This window comes from Ranitomeya imitator, chromosome 2 (genome assembly GCF_032444005.1).
Source record: "Ranitomeya imitator isolate aRanImi1 chromosome 2, aRanImi1.pri, whole genome shotgun sequence".
In the NCBI taxonomy this organism is placed as follows: Eukaryota; Metazoa; Chordata; class Amphibia; order Anura; family Dendrobatidae; genus Ranitomeya; species Ranitomeya imitator.
The window spans coordinates 835,188,844-835,206,953 of NC_091283.1; the positions used below are offsets into that span (position 1 = coordinate 835,188,844).

The window sequence follows — 18,110 nt, forward strand, 5'->3', positions numbered from 1 at the left end:
ACAGAGATGTATGGAGAGGACAGGTTATATACTGGAGATTATGTGTAGGAGGTTTCAGGAGATTAGGGCAGAGATGTATGGAGAGGACAGGTTATATACTGGAGATTATGTGTGGACGTATCAGGAGATTAGGGCAGAGATGTATGGAGAGGACAGGTTATATACTGGAGATTATGTGTGGGGCGGTATCAGGAGATTAGGGCAGAGATGTATGGAGAGGTCAGGTTATATACTGGAGATTATGTGTAGGGAGGTATCAGGAGATTAGGGCAGAGATGTATGGAGAGGACAGGTTATATACTGGAGATTATGTGTGGGGCGGTATCAGGAGATTAGGGCAGAGATGTATGGCGAGGACAGGTTATATAATGGAGATTATGTGTGGGAGGTATCAGGAGATTAGGTCAGAGATGTATGGAGAGGACAGGTTATATACTGGAGATTATGTATGGGGAGGTATCAGGAGATTAGGACAGAGATGTATGGAGAGGACAGGTTATATACTGGAAATTATGTATGGGGAGGTATCAGGAGATTAGGGCAGAGATGTAAGGAGAGGACAGGGTATATACTGGAGATTATGTGTGGGAAGGTATCAGGAGATTAGGGCAGAGATGTATAGAGAGGATAGGTTATATACTGGAGATTATGTGTGGGGAGGTATCAGGAGATTAGGGCAGAGATGTAAGGAGAGGACAGGTGATATACTGGAGATTATGTGTGGGGAGGTATCAGGAGATTAGGGCAGAGATGTATGGAGAGGATAGGTTATATACTGGAGATTATGTGTGGGGAGGTATCAGGAGATTAGGGCAGAGATGTATGGAGAGGACAGGGTATATACTGGAGATTATGTGTGGGGAGGTTTCAGGAGATTAGGGCAGAGATATATGGAGAGGACAGGTTATATACTGGAGATTATGTGTGGGGAGGTATCAGGAGATTAGGGCAGAGATGTATGGAGAGGACAGGTTATATACTGGAGATTATGTGTGGGGAGGTATCAGGAGATTAGGGCAGATGTATGGAGAGGACAGGTTACATACTGGAGATTATGTGTAGGAGGTATCAGGAGATTAGGGCAGAGATGTATGGAGAGGACAGGTTATATACTGGAGATTATGTATGGGGAGGTATCAGGAGATTAGGACAGAGATGTATGGAGAGGACAGGTTATCTACTGGAAATTATGTATGGGGAGGTATCAGGAGATTAGGGCAGAGATGTAAGGAGAGGACAGGGTATATACTGGAGATTATGTGTGGGGAGGTATCAGGAGATTAGGGCAGAGATGTATGGAAAGGATAGGTTATATACTGGAGATTATGTGTGGGGAGGTATCAGGAGATTAGGGCAGAGATGTAAGGAGAGGACAGGTGATATACTGGAGATTATGTGTGGGGAGGTATCAGATTAGGGCAGAGATGTATGGAGAGGATAGGTTATATACTGGAGATTATGTGTGGGGAGGTATCAGGAGATTAGGGCAGAGATGTATGGAGAGGACAGGTTATATACTGGAGATTAACTGTAGGAGGTATCAGGAGATTAGGGCAGAGATGTATGGAGAGGACAGGTTATATACTGGAGATTATGTGTAGGAGGTATCAGGAGATTAGGGCAGATGTATGGAGAGGACAGGTTATATACTGGAAATTATGTGTAGGAGGTATCAGGAGATTAGGGCAGAGATGTATGGAGAGGACAGGTTATATACTGGAGATTGTGTGTGGGAGGTATCAGGAGATTAGGGCAGAGATGTATGGAGAGGACAGGTTATATACTGGAGATTATGTGTTGGAGGTATCAGGAGATTAGGGCAGAAATGTATGGAGAGGACAGGTTATATACTGGAGATTATGTATAGGGAGGTATCAGGAGATTAGGGCAGAGATGAATGGAGAGGACAGGTTATATACTGGAGATTATGTGTGGGGAGGTATCAGGAGATTAGGGCAGATGTGTACGGACAGAACAGTTATAGGCAGTGGAGTTTTGTAAATTGACATGATGGTGAATTAAGGGGATGCAAAACTGTTAAAGTGCGGAGGCCACAGACGGGGATATTTCAGTATAGACGTGATGATGAGTCATATACAAGAAGTTTGGTTGGAAACATTGAATTGGTGACATATATTTTGTGCTGCGGGTGGCAGGGGCAGGTGATGGTACGGTCTGATATTTATGATCTAAAGCAAGAGGCAAAATTATATGTTACATTTGTTGCTTTCCACTTCTGGAGCATGCACTGACAGCAGAGTCATAGATTGGGGACAACTGGTAAAGAAAATAGGACACAACCAAATTCATTAAAAAATATATATATATTTACATTCCAACCTTCGTTGCTTTTACAGCTCCTGAAATTAGATGTGGTGAAGAAAGTTTCCTTCCAGAAAGGCGTTTGTGTCATTTACCTAGACGAGGTGAGTGAATGTCCCGTCACGTGAGAAATGATTGTATGGTGAAGTAAGGAGATTCACGTGTTGGTTCCTTATGTGACTGGATCATCTCTACGACCGTGCGGTGGACGATCCAGGGGGGTGATTGACTGGGGACAGTTTGTTTCTTACAGTACAGGATTCCATTTAAATAAATGCAGCAAATATGAGGACAACTTAAAACAAGTCATCATAATGGCCACCCAGGTTTTGCTAACATCATTTTTTCGACAATGGGCTCAGGATTCCTCATTATTCTATATGCGGCATGGTGGGAAGAAAGTAACCCTTTCATGGCTGACGTTTTTTGGTACGGTCGGTACGTGGGTGATTTCCTGGTCTTAAGGAGGGAGCGACTGTGCCGAAATTCATTGGATATTTGAACCACAATTAATAAAATTTCTCCTATTCAAATAAAAAACGATGTTTTTGGGATATTTTGATGGAAGCTGATACAACCCTCAATACTATATTACATATTACTATATACCGCAGTCCTTTCTGCGGCCATACAACTCTGCCGGCTAACAGAACACACAGACAATCCCATATAATGAATTTATACTGTACATGCACGCCGTGTTTGTTCTAATAAAAAAAAAAATGTCAATGATGAAAGTAATTTTATTACAAGGTGATTGAGGGAATGTGAATATAATAGTAGTAATATCAATAAATCTGTAAAAAAAAAAAAAGTTAAGAAAATAAATTGATCCGAACTTTTAAATAAAAATAAAATAAAAAAAATCAATAATAAAACATCAATTAATATACTCGGTGCCTTTCAGTACACCGTGCTGTATAGTCTCCAGTTTAATCAAATTACCGTAAATCTAATATATAAAGCTGAATGTGTGTGTGTATGTCCGGGATTGGCATCTGCACCGTCGCAGCTACAGCTACAAAATTTTGCACAGTCACACGTCTCGACCCCGAGAGCATTATAGGCTATGTTGTGAGGCGAAATTTTAACCCCGCGCTTTCCAATTCACCAAACAATTTTGCCCCTATCTACATAATGGGAAAAAATGAAAAGAAAAGTGTTGGAGGCAAATTGACAGCTGCCAGATGTGAACAAGGGGGACTTAAAGAATGAGAGCGATGGCGCCAAAGAGTATATACCGTACAGTTGCTAAGGTGGGGCCCCGACATGAGATACTCACCACACACGGGGATATGAACACACACACAAAATGCGCCACACACTACCACGTGCTTGAACACATATTACCCTCAGCACACATTTCACCACAAATACACCAAACTCGCCACATAAAAGTCGAAACACAAAAGTCGCCGCTCAAAACTCGCCACGCGCAGAACTCGCCACATGCAAAAAATAGGCTCTTGCAAAACTCGCCACAAGTGCAAAACTCACCTCATGGAAAACTCGCCACACGCAAAACTTGCACACGCGGAAAAATTGCCACATGCACAAAAGTTGCAACACATGCAAAAGTTGCCTCACACAAAACTTGCACATACTCAAAAGGCACCACACATAAAACTCGCCACGCGCAAAACTCGCCATGCGCAAAACTTGCTGCACACAACTTGCTACAATAACCTGTCACATGCAACTCGACACACAAAAAGTTGCTACACGCATGTTGCCACACAAAACTCATCTCACAAAAGTCGCTACATGCATGTCGCCACACGCAACTCAACACACACAACTTGACAAACGAAACTCGCCCTAAAACACACACAAGTCTGGTATTATCCTTCAAAAATAAAAATCTGATTAATAAGCAGACAAACTACAAGAGCAACAAATGTACCACATAGGAAATACGGCAGCTGTCAGTCACATGACCTGTCTATTATGTGTATGTGTGAGCTAATATATACTGCCACGGGGAGGGCTTCCTGTTGGCTGGGGATTTATCAGGCTGCCAATTTAGCTTACAAATACTGAGGTAAAAATACTGAGCAAATAACGTGTGAACAAGGTCTAATACAGGAGGAGATGACACACAGGTATATACTATATACAGGGGAGATGACACACAGATATATACTATATACAGGAGAGATGACACACAGGTATATACTATATACAGGAGGAGATGACATACAGGTACATACTATATACAGGGGAGATGACACACACATATATACTATATACAGGGGAGATGACACACAGGTATATACTATATACAGGAGGAGCTGACATACAGGTATATACTATATACAGGAGGAGATGACACACAGGTATATACTATATACTATATACAGGAGCAGATGACCTACAGGTATATACTATATACAGGAGGAGATGACATACAGGTATATGCTATATATAGAAGATGACATGCAGGTATATACTATATACAGGAGGAGATGACACACAGATATATACTATATACAGGGGAGATGACACACAGGTATATACTATATACAGGAGGAGATGACATACAGGTATATACTATATATAGAAGGAGATGACATTCAGGTATATACTATATATAGGGGAGATGACACACAGCAGGTATATACTATATACAGGGGAGATGACATACAGGTATATACTATATACAGGAGATGACATACAGATGTATACTATATATAAGGGAGATGACAAACATGTATATACTGAGGTGATGAGGTGAAAATGAGAGGTGTGAGGTGAAAATGAAAAGGTGTGAGTGCAAAATGAGAGGAGTGAGGAAAAATAGTGGAGTGATCAGAAAATGACAGATGTGAGGTTGAAATGACAAGTGTTAGTGGGGAATGAGAGGAGTGAGGGAGAAAATGAGAGGCATGATGGGAAAATAAGAGAAGTGAGGTGCTATAACTAACCACAGATATTTACTATGCCCAGGCAACGCCGGGCTCTTCAGCTAGTCCATAATAAAATACAAATATCTACTTATTTTATATACACCATGTTCCAAATTATTATGCAAATGATATTTTTGTCGGATTTTCCTAAATGGTCGGTCATCACCCATTAGATTATACATCGAATTTTATTGAAGAAACCTCCCAATGATAACAGTATAATCTCCAAAATGAATTAAACCTCACAATGCATTGTTCCAAATTATTAGGCCCAGTAGAATTTCTATACATTTGATATGTTTTAAAAAACTGAAAATGCTCATTTGTGGAATTTGCGGCATTAGGAGGTCACATTCACTGAACAAAAAAGCTATTTAACTCCAAAACCTCCTAACAGGCCAAGTTACATGTTAACATAGGAACCCTTCTTTGATATCACCTTCACAATTCCTGCATCCATTGAACTTGTGAGATTTTGGAGAGTTTCTGCTCGTATTTCTTCCCTCCCAGAGCCGCTGTTTTGATGTGAACGGCCTCCCACCCTCATAGATCTTTTGCTTGATGATCCTCCAAAGGTTCTCTATAGGGTTGAGGTCAGGTGAAGGTGGTGGCCGCACCATGAGTTTATCTCCTTTATGCCCATAGCAGCTAATGACTCAGAGGTATTCTTTTCAGCATGAGATGGGGCATTGTCAGCATGAAGATGATTTTGCTCCTGAAGGCACGTTTCTGCTTTTTATACCATGGAAGAATGTTGTCAATCAGAAACTCTATATACTTTGCAGAGGTCATTTTCACACCTTCAGGAACCTTAAAGGGCCTACCAGCTGTTTCCCCATGAGTCCGGCCCAAAACATGACTCCTCCACCTCCTTGCTGACGTTGCAGCCTTGTTGGGACATGGTGGCCATCCACCAACCATCCACTACTCCATCCATCTGGACCATCCAGGGTTGCTGGACACTCATCAGTAAACAAGACTGTTTGGTAATTAGTCTTCCTGTATGTCTGGGCCCACTGCAACCGTTTCTGCTTGTGAACACTGTTTTGGGGTGGCCGAATAGTAGGTTTATGCACCACAGCAAGCCTTTGAAAGATCCAACACCTTGAGGTTCGAGGGACTCCAGAGGCACCAGCAGCTTCAAATAACTGTTTGCTGCTTTGTAATGGTATTTTAGCAGCTGCTCTCTTAATCCAATGGACTTGCCTGGCAGAAACCTTCCTCATTTTGCCTTTATCTGCATGAACTCGGTCTGTGCTCTGTTTCAGTCACAAATCTCTTTACAGTATGATGATCACGCTTAAGTTTTGGGGAAATATCTAATGTTTTGACCAAGGCATTGCACTGTTTGATGCTTTTTGGCAGCAGAGAGATCCTTTTTCTTTCCCATGTTACTTGAAACCTGTGACCTGCTTAATAATGTGGAACATCATTTTTAAGTAGTTTTCCTTTAATTAGAATCACCTGGAAAACTAATTATCACATGTGTTTAAGATTTCAGTGATCCATTGAGCCTTGAGACATAATTCCATCCACGAGTTTATTTGAAAAACAAATCACTTAAATCTTTGACACTTAAATCCAATTTGCATAATAATTTGGAACACGGTGTAAGGTGGAATTTTTTTTTTAAAATCCTTTTTGAGGAAATATGATTGTGGCTAAATGAGGTTTTTCCTTAGCGAACCGTTTTATCTCCTAGTTTAGACAAAGATTGCAGCAGTAACAGAAAAACACGGCGATGGCAAAAAAGGTTTCTGTAAGTGTGGAAAAACTAAATGTAGCATCTGTCAATAGAAACGAAAGATAAAAACTATAGAAATTCCTCAAAAGAAGACCAAATTATTAACAACGTCATGAATTGTGATACAGAATATATCGTATCCTGCATTAAGTGTACAGATTGTAACTTATTATATGTAGGTTGCACTTGGGGAAGGTTAACTCTTTCACGACCGATGACATATATATACGTCATCGGTCGTGTCCCTGCCTTTAATGCTGGCTGCAATGCTGACCCCACATTTGTCCTTGAAACAAATGCCTCTAACAGCTGAGGGGTTAATCAGAGATCCACCCGCTGGTGTTAACAAGTTAATAGCTGCTGTCAATCACTGACAACGGCATTTAGCACGCACTGGCCAGAAAGTGTGTAACAAGTCACGCCCATCAGCGCCCCTGTCACATGATCGCGTGTCTCCAATGGGTTGTCATACCAGCCACGGGTCTGCAGGAGACCACCGCGTTGGTCATCTCGATACTTCTGTGAACGCCGGCCTGTGGCTGACGTTCATAAGAGATAATCATTTCTGCTATACATTACAATGTTGAAGCCAGTGTAGTGCAGGCGATTGGTCGAGCTGCCTCGAGTCTCCTAAGGGGATTAAAAAAAAAAAATACAGTAAAAAGTGAAAGAAAAACTAATAAAAAAATAATAAAAAAAAAACACAAGTTCAAATCACCCTCCTTTTGCCCCATTAAAAATAAAACAATATAAAAAAAACACACATATTTGGTATCGCCGCATTCTAAGACGCCAGATCTATCAAAATATAAAGTAAATTAATCCGATCGGCGAATGGCGTAATGAGAAAACGATCAGAAATCCAGAATACGGTACATTTTGTCGGGTCTCCGCAACATTGCAGGCGATCAAATGATCGTATCCACCCCAAAATGGTATCAATAAAAGCATCAGGTCGGTGCGCAAAAAATAAGCCCTCACCCAGCCCATACCCTGAAAAATGAGAACGTTTACAGGTCTCGGAAAATGACAGCAAAAACGTTTTTTTTATACAAATTTCGGAATTTTTTTTCCACCACTTAAATAATAAACGACACATGTTTAGTATCTTCGCACTTGTACTGACGAGGAGAATCATATTTCCAGGTCAGTGTTACCATATGGTGAACATTGTAAATAAAAAAGCCAAAAAACAATTGTAGAATTGCCCTTTTTTTTTTTTTGCAATTTTACCGCTCTCAGAATTTCGTTTCCGTTTTCTAGTACACGTTATGGCAAAATCAAAGGTGTCATTCAAAAGTACAAGTCATCCCTATGTTGACGTTAAAATTAAAAAAAAGTTATGGTTCTTGAAAGAAGGAAAGGTAAAAGCGAAAAACGGAAAATCACCCGAGGGTGAAGGGGTTAAGAAACATGTGTCTGAACATACACATAATTTCATAAATGGTAATATTACGTATTCATTGGCAAACAAGTAGTTCATAGAGAAACAAAAAAAAGTATCAGTAGTTTGGAATGTTATGGGTTGGAAAAAGTGACCTTGCCCAGAAAGGGGAGGTGATTGGCGCAAAAAAATTATTAATGCGAGAAATATATTGGATTCTGCTTCTAAACACCAAACGGCCTAATGGATTAAATTATAGAAATTATACAAGTGTTTCCTAAATTAATTATGCACATTACGTGCTTGTTCACATGTGATTGGTTCTTACTGGTTTTAAATATCGTCACAGTTTATAGCCTTGCGCATGCGCAGTATGCTATGCCAAACTGCGGGCAAAGCCAAAAAGCATTAGTGCGCATGCGCCGGCGCACTATGTCCCGGAACACAGTGAAATACTTCCGGGACATAGTGCGTGTGTACTATGGAGGAAACCTAATCAAATTCAAGACAATATTGCGGCCAGCGGGAAAGGAAGGGGTGCATGAAAGAACAGAAAACACCGTCCATCGGACTGTTAACAGAGCCCGCCAAATTCAGGTGACAGAGTCGCTTTAATTTAAGGCCCCCATGTAAATGGGAACCAAGCAATCGGACAAGCGTCCATTCATCTGCCCCTACATAGTTTAAACCCGTATAAGAGGGTTATAAACCAACGCCCATCGATTATTAACCATTAATTGGCATTGGTCATGAGCAAAAGTCTGGTACATTTGCTGCTTCTCATATTATGGGATGATCAATTAATTTCTTAATTTGTTAATCAGTTCCATTTATTGAAAGTTGCCTGATATACTGCTGTTCGCATAACATCAATCTTCTTTATCTGCCTTAAGCTCTATTTAGAAGAACAACATGAATTCTCCATTTCAATAAAGCAGGAGATCTGTGTCCGTGCCTTGAAACCAGCAAATATTATAATATATGACTATTATCTGCCAGGTAAGAAACCATCTAGAAGTCAAAAGGGGTCTCGGCTTTGGACAATTACCACTTGTTAGACGAATTCCTTACAAAAAAAGCCAGGCCCAAAGTGTTAATATGTTGGGAGTCCTGGTAATATACATCTAGTGTCGCTGCATTGCCACCTCAGGGGGGCATTAAATATTACCCAGTGTCCATTTACATCTATAGGATCTCTGTGTAAGTCAAGACAGGACAGGTCCTCCAAAGTTTAGACAGGACAGGTCCTCCAAAGTTTAGACACTCTTTGTATCTAACCAAAAATGAAGACCCAATTCATGTTCATGCCAGTGTTGAATGATGGCGTGTGCTGGAGATTTATCTCGTGACAAATCTTACTCTACTCAGTGATTGGGGTAACATTTCTAGAGTAAAGTACCCCACATCTCATCATCATGAATTAGATGAGCTGTAACGTCACTCCACAACTTTTCCCATTTGGGCTGAAACTAGAATGAAAATGTCAAAAGTCGCAACATTTTTGTGGTGCAAACTTGCGTTGCGCAAAAATTTTGCGACTTAACAAAGTGTGTTATGACAAATTTCTGACAAAAAGACTTTAATGAATCGAGGCTTAAGAGTCTTGAAAAGAGGATTTGCTGCTATGATATCTTCAGATTTGTCATAAAAAATCCATTATCTAAGGGCAATGATGGAATCTACAGAGAATCGAATTTGCCAAATCACGTGGATCTTATAGGGAAATTCGATTTGAGCCGCAGTTATTTGATGTAAATTGAATGTTCTCCAGAACCCAGAGCATAATATATGAAGATGTAAAAATAATAAGACATCAATACTTACCTCACCTCCCACCTGCCGGAAGTCCACACAGCCTGGCGCCAAGACCTCAACACCTCTTCTGTTCTTCATCTCTTGTCATGCTCAACTTCATTAGATGCCTCACTCGTGGCTATGGTTTCAGACACATCTAGTCCTCTGATGTCATCGCATGCCATGTTGTGATGTCACTCATGCTACGAGCACCGTGACATCATTGCATCACGATCTGCACATAGATGTTAGAGGCTCAGTCGCACCATAAGCTATGGTCTGGAGTGAAGTGGACAAAGAGGTTGCGTGCTACGGGGAAAAGGGAGAGGTGCAGAGGACCGGTCGGTGCACTTCTGGGGCAATGAGACAGATGAGTGGTGAAGGGACTATGATTGATTTTATAACCATTTATTGGACTCCCTATGGTTTAACATAACGGCTGAACCTCCGTTTTGCTGAATTTCTGTAGAGCAAATCACAAAAACTCTATTCGGGAGAACCCGAATTTTTGTAAAATTCAAGGGGATTTCAAGTCCACTTTAATTATGTTCACTCATCTCTACTCGCTTTTACCTTCTCTGTGCAGCTCCTCACCTAGTTCTCACAATTCCCGTCCACTCCTTTCTTCTCATCACAGGTCTTTGGTCTCCATCCATTCAGTCCTGGTCAAGTCTTCTCCACCTCCGGCTCTGAGTAGGCCTTGTAACGTCATGGCGTCACAGAAGGACACACTTCGTAGGCCTACTATGCCTCACTAGACGTCACCATCCCATGGCATCATGATGTTGTGGGGCTTGGTCAGGGCTTGAGGGGCTGAAGACCAGACAGGTCAGGGACTGCACAGAGTAGGTGAGTCTTGTGAACCAGTGAAAGGTGAGTATAATAAACTCTACATATATTATGCTCTGAGAGGCCAGCAAATTGCATTTCCTAGTTGAATTTGAGTGAATGTTATGAATTTGCATTTCCGCCGAGTCACTCATCTTTACGGGCAACCAGTTGACTTCCTGTCTGGATGTGGAACTAGGGAAATGTGTCATGGCATCCCATTCAGTTCTGCTGATTAGCTGAGAATATTTGCAGAAGCTTTTGAGACCCAGATCCTTTTACGTGAAGCTTTTTCATATTCTGGCGCTGCTAAACTGATGAATTGTCTTTTTTTCTTTATTTTACTACAGAGGAAAATGCTGAAACCTCATACAATGTTCCAGACAGAAATCTGTAATATATAATGGATATAATGGGACAATATTGTAGTGACTGGGACTGTAGTGATGATGTAAGCCTCGGCTGGGTCCATGGGTGAATACTTGTAAAGCGACTATCTATGCATGATGGATCAAAATAAAACTGCATTATTACTGCAAATATTTGTGTCATTTTTTAAGAACCGTACTGACTGATAGGCAATGGCTTAGAGGGTTTGCCAGAGGAGGCAGGAGTTAATTTTGAACCTGAGTCATAAAGTCTGGGGGGCCCAAAAGGTCCCTGTGGTTCATAAAGGAAAACCAATTCTATTAAAGACCCATAATTTTTGAAGATTTTGTTTTGGGACCCTTGATCTTTGGTTTTGTCATTGCTCCCTACTTGCTGGGGGTCTGATCAATGGACCCCATTGTTCCTGAGAATAAGGCTCTAATGCCTCGATAGAATGAAGAAGTGGCTGCGTATGTAAGCCAGAGCTCAATTTATTGACCGCGTGTCATGGAGATAGCCAATCGCTAAAACTTGACTATCTCTGGCAGACCTATGGACAAAGAATAGAGTAGGGATGCCCATGCATGGCCCTGAGGTTGGACCCACAGTTATTAAAATGTTATCACGCGCAGAGTTGAGTGAATTGAATTTTGAGTTTCACAAAAAAATGCTAATTGGGCATAATTCAATTTTTTTTGCAATTTCGCTGGATTTTTTTCTTATAAGGCCTGGGAAGGATTACAAGATACAAAATACTACACTAATTTCGCCACTCACCTGTCCCGCCGCTGCAGCTTCCCGCACGGTCATCTGCTGACCCCGTTCTTGTCTACTCTCCAGTCTTCACTGTTTTGTGCTCAATAGGCCTCATAGATCATGTCATGATGACAACATGTGAGCCATAATGAGTGCCAAAGAGTGAGGGCTAAAGAGAAAAAAACAGAGCCAAAGGGTGGGTGGGAGACAGTGGAAGAACGGATGAGTGTCCCATATGATTTTTTTTTCCGATTCCTCATGCACCTAGAAAATCCATGAGAGTTATGGAGAATATAAGGGTACGTTCACATTTGCGTCTTTGGGTGCAGCGTCATCGACGGATACCGATGCATGCGTCATGCGCCCCTATCTTTAACATGGGGGGGCGCATGGACATGCGCCGGTATGCGTTGTCATGCGTTTTACGACGCATGCCTCATTTTGACGCACCAGACAGGGCACGGACGACGCTACAGGTAGCATTTTTCATGGGTCACATTTCCGATAAAAAACGCATGCAATGCATTTGCATCGTAAATGCGTCAAAAAAACACATTAGTGGCTATGTAAAACGCATAGGGCGCAGGTGCCTGCGTTGACCCGCGTTGGTCGAAGCATGCGCCTTTTGAGTATAATGCAAGTAATGGGGTTTTTTTTTAACCGTTTTTGCTCTTCAATTCTATAGGACAACGCATGCGTCAAAAAACGCTGCGTTGTGTATGCGTTTTGACATGCGTTTTGTGTTGCGTCGACGACGCTGCGCCCAAAGACGCAAATGTGAACGTAGCCTAAGAGATGTCTGTGGTAGATAATGGGGTGTTAAAATCATGGAGAAAACTAGAATTTCAAGGAGCAAAGAGGAATAATATATCTGGAATGTTTTTAGAGAGGAGAGGAGGTCAAATTAGGGTGTCAATCATGAAGCGAGGGATGCTTGGGTTGGAGTTTAGACTCTCAAATCCAGAAAAAGAATAAAAAGGTTTTAATGTAATTAGAAAGGATGGTATATGGTGCTTGAATGTTCAAGAGAATGTGAGTTGGAGGTGCGAATGCTTTGCTGGTTGGACTTTTGGTAATTTACAAAGGAAGAATCGCTCGCCAACAGTGAAAGCTCCAGCTTCACAGAATAAAGGAAAACCACAATGTCCACGGACCATTTATTTATTTATTTTACTCACATGTATAGCTCCATTAATTCCACAGCGCTTTACAGACATTATCATCACTGTCCCCATTGGGGCTCGCAAACTATATCCCGTATCAGTATGTCTTTGGAATGTGGGACGAAACCGGAGAACCCGGAGGAAATCCACGCAAACACGGGAGAACATACACTCTCCTTGCAGATGTTGTCCTTGGTAGGATTTGAACCCAGGACTCCAGTGCTGTAAGGCTGCAGTGCTAACCACGGAGCCACGGTGCTGCCCATCAAACCATCCCCTAGTGCAGGCATCAAGAGGCACAGGTAATGGTGCTCAGTTTACAGAAAGTAATGACCCATAATCCAGAAGGAGAAATTTAGCGGCTCTCGATATGATAAACGTGTGTTCATGCGGAAAAGCGTTGTCTGACCGGGGCTCTCTGTCTTCCCTGCTATGTCTATTCAGGCTAAAATAAAGTTAGTGACAATAAATTTCTCCTTCTGACTTTTGATAATTTACTTAAACTTGTAGGAAAACTATGGGGGTTAGTTGTAGAGGGTGTGGTGGCAATAGTCGCATCGGGCACTGGTGCCTAAGGCCAAAAGGATTTCTACTTCCCTAATGCTACGTTCACATTTGCGTCTTTGGGCGCAGCATCGTCAACGGATACCGACGCATGCGTCATGCGCCCCTATCTTTAACATGTGGGAAGCATGGTCATGCGCCGGTATGCGTTGTGAAGCGTTGTTCGACGCATGCGTTATTTTGGTGCACCAGACAGGGCGCAGGCAACGCTACATGTAGCATTTTGCCTGCACCGAATTTCCAAACAAAAACGCATGCGACGCACTTGCGTCGTACATGCGCCCCAAAAAAACACATTAGTGTCTATGATAAACGCATAGGGCGCAGGTGCCTGCGTTGACCTGCGTTGTACAACGCATGCACCTTTTGAGAAAAAACACATTGATGAAGTGTCTAGACGCATGCGTCAAAAAAACGCTGCGTTGTGTATATGCGTTTTGCGTTGCGTCGACGACGCTGCGCCCAAAGACGCAAATGTGAACGTAGCGTAAGTGTGTCAACCTCCACAGACAGGCAGGAGTCAGTCAGGACTATTATAGGGTTCTGGCAGGTATTTTGTATGTTTATCAGGTCCATGCCTTTATTAATGCTATGGTTATTTTTAACCATTGTTTGTTACACTAGGTAGGTGTTTTTTAATACTTATAATTAAAATTTGCTTTGTTCACACACAATCTATTATTTCCTAATCTGTTTGCAACTTTTTCATATACAAAAGGATCTCAGCCAAAAAGACATAAATGGCAAAAAGTAGGTTACAAACTTGGTACAGAATTTGCATCAGGGGCACAGGAGATTCATGTTATGTCTTTGGAAAATATCAATTGGCTTGTCTACTTAATCAGCATCATGAAAACCAAGCAACACACCAGACAGGTCAGGTATAAAGTTGTGGAGAAGAACAAAGCAGGGTTAGGTTATAAAAAAATAACCCACGCTCTAAACATCTTACGGAGCACTGTTCAATCTATTTTCCAAAAATGGAAGGAGGATGGCACAATAGGCAACTTACCAAAACATGGCCGCCCACCGAAACTGACATCCCAATCATGGAGAGCACTAATTAGAGAAGCAGCAGATAAGCCCATGGTCACTGTGGAGGAGCTTCAGAGATCCACAGCTCAGGTGGGAGAATCTGTGCAGAGGATAACTATTAGTTGTATACGCAACAAATCTGGCCTTTATGGAAGAGTGGCAAGAAGAAAGACCTTTTTAAATGCCATAAGAAGTTCCGTTTTCAGTTAGCGCACAGTTAGGTAAGGGGCACAGCTAGCACGTGAAAGAAGGGACTATGGTCAGATGAGATTAAGTGATAACTGTGTGGGCTAAATGCAAAACACTATGTAGGACAGAAAACTAACATTGCATATCACCCTGAAAACACCATCCCCACCATCAGACATGGTGGTGTCAGCATCCTGCTGTGGAGAGGGTTTTCTTCAGCAGGCACAGAGAAGCTGGTCAGAGTTGATGGGAAAATTTATGGAGCTAAATACAGGACAATCCTGGAAGAAAACCTGTTAGAGGTTGCAAAACACTTGACAATGGGGCGTATGTTCACCTTCCAGCAGGACAACAACTCTAAACATCCTGCCAGAGCTACAATGGAGGGTTTAGATCAAAGCATATTTCTGTGTGCGAACGGCCCAGTCACAATGCAGACCGCAATCTCATTAAGAATCTGAGGCAAGATTTGAAAATTGCTGATCACAGATGTCTCCATTTAATTTCACTGAACTAAAACGAGTGTGTGAAGAAGAATAGGCAAAAATGTCACCTGTAGATATGCAAAGCTGACAGACACAGACCCCAAAAGACTTGCAGCAATAATTACCACTGAAGGTGGCCTTACAAAGTATTGACTCAGGGGGCTGAATAAACATTTATGTCACAATTATTTTGAAAATAATTAGAAAAGGATGCATTAGTTCCTTGTTAATATAACTACTATAATACTGCCCCCTATGTAGAAGAATAGGACTAATATAATACTGCTCCTATGTACAAGAATATAACAACTATAATACTGCCCCTATGTAGAAGAATATAACTACTATAATTCTGCCCCTATGTACAAGAATATAACTACTATAATACTGTCCCTATGTACAAGAATATAACTGCTATAATACTGCTCCTATGTACAAAAATATACCTATTATAATACTGCCCCTATGTACAAGAATATATCTACTATAATACTGCCCCTATATACAAGAATATAACTACTATAATACTGCTCCTATGTACAAGAATATAACTACTATAATACTGCTCCTATGTACAAGAATATAACTACTATAATAATGCTCCTATGTACAAGAATATAACTACTATAATACTGCCCCATATGTACAAGAATATAACTACTATAATACTGCCTCCTATGTACAAGAATAAAACTACTATAATACTGCCCCTATGTACAAGAATATAACTACTATAATACTGCTCCTATGTACAAGAATATAACTACTATAATACTGCCCTATATGTACAAGAATATAACTACTATAATACTGCCTCATATGTACAAAAATATACCTACTATAATACTGCCCCTATGTACAAGAATATAACTACTATAATACTGCCCCTATATACAAGAATATAACTACTATAATACTGCCTCCTATGTACAAAAATATATCTACTATAATACTGCCCCTATGTACAAGAATATAACTACTATAATACTGCCCCTATATACAAGAATATAACTACTATAATACTGCCCCTATATACAAGAATATAACTACTATAATACTGCCCCTATGTAGAAGAATATAACTACTATAATACTCCCCCTATGTAGAAGAATATAACTACTATAATACTGCCCCTATGTACAAAAATATAACTACTATAATACTGCCCCTATGTACAAGAATATAACTACTATAATACTGCCCCTATGTACAAGAATATAACTACTATAATACTGCCCCTATGTAGAAGAATATAACTACTATAATACTCCCCCTATGTTGAAGAATATAACTACTATAATACTGCCCCTATGTAGAAGAATATAACTACTATAATACTGCCCCTATGTACAAGAATATAAATCCTATAATACTGCCCCTATGTACAAGAATACAACTACTATAATACTGCCCCATGTACAAGAATATAACTACTATAATACTGCCCCTTTGTACAAGAATATAACTACTATAATACTGCTCCTATACACAAGAATATAACTACTATAATACTGCTCGTATGTACAAGAATATCACTACTATAATACTGCCTCCTATGTACAAGAATATAACTACTATAATACTGCTCCTATGTGCAAGAATATAACTACTATCATACTGCTCCTATGTACAAGAATATAACTACTATAATACTGCCCCTATGTACAAGAATATAACTACTGTAATACTGTCCCTATGTACAAGACTATAACTACTATAATACTGCCCCTATGTACAGGAATATAACTACTATAATACTGCTCCTATGTACAAGAATATAACTAATATAATACTGCCCCTATGTACAGGAATATAACTAGTATAATACTGCCCCTATGTACAAGAATATAACTAGTATAATACTGCCCCTATGTACAAGAATATAACTACTGTAATACTGTCCCTATGTACAAGAATATAACTACTATAATCCTGCTCCTATGTACAAGAATATAACTACAATAATACTGCTCCTATGTACAAGAATATAACTACTATAATACTGCTCCTATGTAGAAGAATATAACTAATATAATACTGCCCCTATGTACAAGAATATAACTACTGTAATACTGTCCCTATGTACAAGAATATAACTACTGTAATACTGTCCCTATGTACAAGAATATAACTACTATAATCCTGCTCCTATGTACAAGAATATAACTACTATAATACTGCTCCCATGTACAAGAATATAACTACTATAATACTGCTCCTATGTACAAGAATATAACTACTATAATACTGCTCCTATGTACAAGAATATAACTACTATAATACTGCTCCTATGTACAAGAATATAACTACTATAATACTGCCCCATATGTACAAGAATATAACTACTATAATACTGCCTCCTATGTACAAGAATAAAACTACTATAATACTGCCCCTATGTACAAGAATATAACTACTATAATACTGCTCCTATGTACAAGAATATAACTACTATAATACTGCCCTATATGTACAAGAATATAACTACTATAATACTGCCTCCTATGTACAAAAATATACCTACTATAATACTGCCCCTATGTACAAGAATATAACTACTATAATACTGCC

General features: G+C 40.3%; 1 long non-coding RNA gene across 1 annotated transcript; it reads left to right on the forward strand.

The window, feature by feature from the left end:
- The first annotated feature begins 2,356 nt into the window (after positions 1-2,356).
- Positions 2,357-11,436, forward strand: LOC138667831 (uncharacterized). The gene is made up of 3 exons (XR_011318948.1): positions 2,357-2,426; positions 9,250-9,355; positions 11,329-11,436. It is a non-coding gene; the product is annotated as an uncharacterized lncRNA (long non-coding RNA).
- The last annotated feature ends 6,674 nt before the right edge of the window (positions 11,437-18,110 follow it).